This window comes from Scardinius erythrophthalmus, assembly GCF_964197995.2.
Source record: "Scardinius erythrophthalmus genome assembly, chromosome: 12".
Taxonomy (NCBI): Eukaryota; Metazoa; Chordata; class Actinopteri; order Cypriniformes; family Leuciscidae; genus Scardinius; species Scardinius erythrophthalmus.
The window spans coordinates 21702810-21709423 of record NC_138232.1 but is presented as its reverse complement, the minus strand read 5'-3'; positions in this window follow the sequence as shown (position 1 = coordinate 21709423).

Here is a 6614-nt window from a genome sequence, read left to right as displayed (position 1 = left end):
GGATTAATTACGGTATTAATAAGCATCATGGGGCATTGCTTTAAGAAGCCTTTTAATTAGATGTTAGACTGCAACCCACAGTTCTCAGCGGTGAGCATTGTGAGTGGAAACCCCTGTTGACTGTGGTCTTAGTGAGTCTTTATCGCTAGTTAAAGGTCGGTCCTGTCACTCATACACTAATCACCTGACTGCAGTGTGTCTCTTCTGAGCGGACTGCTCACATCTGCTCATTAAACTTAATGGTGTGATTCTCAAACATGAAATGAGCTGATTTTGAACTTCCATTTTCCATTTTTGTTAAACATTTCCATTTGGTTTTATGTTGTACTTTCTTTTCTATTACTATTGAATTATGTGATTATGTTTTTCTTCATGTGTAAAGTCTCTGGACAAAATTGCAACCGAAAATGTATGAATGATGTATACGGAAATATATGAATTCATTATTTATCAATTCGCCAAAAAGTGAATTGTCATGAAAGTGTGTCATCAGTGTTATATCAGCATTATTTATATAGTTTGTGTTAATATGTTGAATTAGCTTCAATGTTAATTTCATTATTTTTTTAATTTAATGTGCATTTGTCATTTTTGCTTTTTAATATTTCTAAATAGTTTTCATTCATTGAAATGAGTCATTTTTAGTTTTATTTAATTTAAACGTCTAACATTTATACTTAATTTCAGTTAACAAATGTGTTTTATAATAATTTTAGTTTTAGTTAACAGTGGTTGTCATTTCAGTTCTGATCCACAAACAACAGATATCCATTTTCAATGTGACTGTGGCCCAAAGGGATTTTCCTTTTCATCTGGAAAACATCTGCTGCCTTTAGTAGGCTAGCTGGTGACTGGATGTAAAAACATAAAGGCTGTGTCTCTGAATGACTTGAAGTACTATAGAACACTGCAGCTACAATTAGAGTAACTGTTGCCCCTGAGGTTGTCTCCTTTATGAAATAATAAAACAGTTAGGTTACACTCTGATGCGTTCTTTCATATCGCTCTCATCTGTCTTTTTCTTTTTCTTTGGTTAGACACTGATGTAGTCCATGCCCGAGCTTACAGTTATGTTCAGTACCAGATTACATCGGGTTGTCTTGCTATGCTACACTGTCAAATTTATTTCGATAAAATTGCTGGAACAAAACTGTAACTAGCAACTGGTCTCCGGCATCTTTATTTAGTATATTACAGTTGAGCTGGATGATTCTGGATAATTATTTTTGCTTAAAATATAGAAATCATGATTCTCCCACTATTCTAAATAGACAACTAAACAAAATAACATGTAATTTACTAGAGGTTCTAATAAAATGTAAAAAAAAATATATATATATATATGGTTTTTTTTGTTTTTTTTTTGTATCTGTTTGAATCAAGCGTGCCGCACAAGCCCTGAAAAGTGAAGCCAAAACGTCTCGATCGCCCCCCGGTGACTGGTCCTAGTATAGGTCATAAGCCCCGCCTCCCCGTGTTATTCAACGGGACGCGAGACCAACTAAACAATTAAATTACACTTGAAATATCTTTTTTCCAAAGGTGGTTTCTTTCATTTGCTGTCGTTTGTAAGTTCAAGTGTCTGTTTCAAAAATAAGTTGGTTTTTAGTTAGTTACGTGATGCGGGGGTGTAACGTCATGATTGACAGCTGTGATTGACAGGTTCTCTGAGCGAAGTAGTCACTGAAGCACCAACGGACATTTTTTTCGGGATCTTCGGAGGACTGAGGAGATTGTATTTACTTTATTTTAACAAGCCTCTTGTCGTACTGCAATCAATTTTTTAAAAAGTGTGCAGAATGCACTTTCCCTGCGAGAGTGAGGGCAGAGCGTTGATTTCGCGGCTTTACTTCCTACTCACTACTGCGCAGGTCTGGTCCCGAAATCGCTACTGCGCAGACTCAAGTTCCAATATGTCAGCGCCATATCGGGACTCTGGCGGCTTCAGTTCTCATCAATGGAAGAGAGCGAAGGGGCGTCGTCCATCTTTTTTTACAGTCTATGGTTTGAATGGATGATTCAATGACTCACTTATAAAAACTTAACTTGTTTCATTACAGGATGAATCAACAAATCTTTTGAATGAATGATGCAATGACAAATACATTTTTAACAGTCACTTGTCGCCACCTATTGGTGTAAAAATGTAATTGATGCAATCTTCATTTTAAAGCATCAAGTTACATTCATAAGGTGATTTACTCTATTTTAATCGCTACCAGACATCAGCGCATTATAGAGCTGGTAAGTCCCGCCCCTTCCGCTAATCCCCCTGGACCTCTAGGTTGAAAAATCGTCAATGCAAGTGAATGGGAGAAAATAATTATTTTCTGGTCCCATTTGAATTTTGCCATGAATGTGAACATATGTTGTCTGTAAATTTTTTATATAACTTTTCGTGTAAAGAATGCTACAATTTAGCGGGTAGAAGTTCGATACGGTTAGACTTTGTGTGAGAGCGCTTTGTGGACTACAACTCTTCGCTGCTTTCGACGCGTTTGAAACGTCAACACCACTAGCACACGGACACTAGCTCACGGATCCCGCTAAACATGGCTGTGCCTTTGGTGCACTTCACCGCCTTCTTTCAGGGAGAGGACAAAATCGTTGAGGTTGGCGAAAACCACGGGTCAGTCAACTTTATGGGGTGACGTCACATAGGCGACATGTAGTCTTTCTCGTTATGTCTTTTCCACTACTGCTAGCCGAAGAATCATACCATATACTGTCAAACTCGTAACATGAAAAGTTATATAAAAAATTCACAGACAACATATGTTCACATTCATGGCAAAATTCAAACGGGACCAGAAAATAATTATTTTCTCCCATTCACTTGCATTGACGATTTTTCAACCTAGAGGTCCAGCAGGGTTTTACAAATGGGCGGGACTTACCAGCTCTATATCCGAACTACAAACTTTTATCAGGACGTGTGTGATCATTTGAATTACTGTAACACAAACTGAGTGGTTGAAAAGACTGTGAAGTTGTCTCATACCTATACATGACAACTGCTCTCTCTGGGTCAGCATGCAGCGCCAACCCAGATTTGAATGTTCTGCTGTGATTTTGTCAAAGATTTAATACACATAGCCGAATCAATGTAATTTAATCGTGCAGCTCTACATTACAGCTACCAACATGAATGGCTATAAAATAATTATGTAGTATATACGCCATTTGCTAAGTCTCAATATAAGTTGAAGTATTAAAGGGATACTTCAGGATTTAGCATTAAGCTTTGTATTAGTAGAAAACCTGTAGTATTTTCAAATTACCGTGCTTTCCACCCTCATATCCCCCTGAGAGGAGAGATTTATGTATTTTTTGTCTGGAAAAAAATCCTCCGATGACGCAAAAATCGTCATTTTGCGTCATCGGAGGATTTTTTGGCCAGAGGCTAAAGACTACAGCCAGTAGTAGGGGCGGTCCCGCATGTTTTCAACCCGCCCATAGGAGGTGGGATCTCACTCACAGAATGTACACATAGTATCAGCAAGGGTGCAGCGATTTGTATTATTTTGAAGCACCCCCGGACGCCGCCATTGGCTAACGGAACCCCACCTGCAGTTAGCATCCCATTGACTCCCATTCATTTTGGCGTCACTTTGACAGCGAATAACTTCACATCTGAGGCGTTTAAAGACTCCATTTGTCCATTATTTATTTCTAAAGAAACACGAAAATGTATAAAAGGCTCCATTACCTTGTAGCTTACGTTATGGCCCTGTAGAAGCAGTTTTTGTAAAAGTAGGCTAACGATTGCTTCACAGCCACGCGACTCTCTGTCGCACAGTAGAGAGATTACCGTATGGACAGGAAGAGAAGCTCGCGAGCAATCGGGAGGACGTCGAGGCAAAATGACAAAATAATTAATCAGAACACCTACAAAAAGTTTCTCCTGCTCCAAGATCATGAACAGCTCCTACTTACGCTCTCCGTCTCTGCGAGTTTCGGAAGGTAATGATTCAGATTGATCTTGGCACAGCCACTAGAAGACAGACGGTTTGCTCACGTCACATCTACGTCGTCGAGCTCAGTTTGAGTCTGCGCAGTACGCTGGACCCCCAGGAAGTAAAAGTTTCTAATGGGCTTCACTTTGTCTCCGTTGAATCCAATGGGGTCGCTGTGTCCATTTCTTTTACTGTCTATGAGTATCAGCCGTCTTTCTTTGGAAGCTAAGCTAGCAGGCTCACCACAGGTTCTGTGGAGAAAGCTGAGTAGTAGGGGTTACCATCCTCTTTTTCCCGGACATCCTCTTTTTCGGCTTTTGCTTTCTACAGTCGCCATTCATTGTTTACATACACACCTTTTGTTTCAATCTAACTGAATTAATTCCGATTGGTGAATCTGAATGTAGTGTTTACATGAACGCTAAACAAGTGATCGGTTGATGTGCGTTTTAACATTGCTAAGAAAATTCCTGCTCCTCCGTGAGAGATACGAGACCGGCGCGTCTCAGTAATGACGCCACCGGCCTCGCGCCGTTCTCCCGCGGCCGTCAGCCTCGTCCTGCTCGCCACAGTAAACATAATGAATGGCGACTGTAGAACGCAAAAGCCGAATCTCGGACATCTTTTCTTTGTTTGTGTTATTTTTTTCTCTTGTTGTTAGGGGTCTATTATATTTTTACCACACAAATGTTATGCTTATCTGACTGTCAGTTGCTTGAGGAAAAACAATTAAATATAAATCATTGTACTAAGATAAAAAGCGATATAGTCACTGATTGTATTACTGTAAATATTTATTCATGATTATTATTTCAAATAATGAATCTCTAAATGGTCTATTGCCGTTTTTCATTTAGATCAGACATTGGTTGTGATGCATTATATAAGAAGGATACATGTTAATGATAAATTAACACACTGAAAATGATGGCTCCCCATCTTTTAGAATGGCACATATTTATATCTGATCTCTGCACAGTACAGGCTACACTCTGATAAATCCAGTCCCTCTATCATGAAATATGCATGCTAATGACCCAAGGGTGTCTGTCTCCCTAATTAATGACACCAGCACGTCCATCAGTCTTATTCACTTACACTGTATGATGTGTGAAATCTCATTTTAAGTCCTTGAGAGATTTTTCACTTCATATTCTATTTACAGACCTATACAAACCCACCTGGACCAGCCAGCTGTACCCAGCACATTTCCCCATTGTGAAGAAGAACAGTGGTTAATCTGTAAAAATCTGTATACATATGTTCAAACAAAAGAGTTTGTACTTCAGCTGTTTACAGATGTGCTCTGAACAGTTCACAACAGAGCCATGTTTCTGACTCCTGTACTCAGGGCTAAAATAAACCTTAGATTTACTATGATAAATGTGTTTTGTAAATGAACCATTCCAAGGTTTTGGGTGCTTCCTGCCAATGAGGTACTCAAGAGTCCAAGTGCACACGTCGGCCAGTGCGATAAATCCATTCATTCAGATTCAGGGTGACGCTAATTCATCTCACTGCTTATTTTTCTCACATTATGTAGACCAGAATAGCATGCAAATGCCTGATTACACATAATATATGTATGCATGTGCATATCTGTGCAATACTGAACACCAGGGTAGTCTGAGACATATAAAGTTGCCATGGTAGTTTGAGTGTTTAATCATTCCATTTTGAGTATAAGTCGTGTTTAACTTGTGCAAACTCTATTTGCCTAAATAACTTATTTATTCAGTCACATGTTATATTAGGTGTCTTAAGATATGTAGTTACATCACAAAATAAGTATTTTTGTGTTGATGTTGTATTGCAAAACACTTTTGCTGCTATTGAGGTGGGAGACGCGCTGAAAAAAAAATTTTAGCTGCTTGTTCAAATTGCTTAGTTAAATTGAGCTTAATAAGCAACAAAATTGCTATACATTTTGTCCTAACTTAATTTTTATTGTGTTCAGTCTGCTTACATATATGTAAAATTTAAGTTTACTTAATCCGTTTGTGTTGGATTAACTGAAACTGGGCGGTGCTTGTTAGTTCCATTGGGAACTATAGTGGGTTACAATTGTGGAGAAGAGTGGAGCATTTGGTTAGGCTGTGGACTGATTCAGATACTTTTAACTGTTTTGGCTAAAGGAGCATGAAAATCTTAGCATTTAAGATGATAATAAGTGCTATTATAGTGCTAATAGCTAGCTATAGCCCATCAAAGTTGTGTGACAATAAAATAAATCAAATCTTATTGGATGAATGTATAAATGAATTTGAATGCCTGAATCATGTCAGGGAGCTTTACAAAATTCACTTTGAGGAAAAGGCTTCTGGGGGGTGTTTGGCGTGAGGTCATGGTGCAAAGGACCCTAGGTTGATTTTATTCCGAACCATCCCTTTAATTGGGTCGCTTAAAATGAATTCATTCCATGATGTTGAAGTTACATGAACAAATTATGTTTGTAACTTTGATTCATTGATTCATGTGGGACCGATGTACACTATTAAATCATGTAAATCCAACACACTTTTTGGTTTGGTGGGTTAATGGTTAAGAGAAGGGTAAACAGTGTTATAATATGTACGTGCAGGTATTTTTAATTAAGTGCAATTTAAAAAACATGCATGTACACAATGAGTGCATTATATCAAATTATTGTTTTAAATG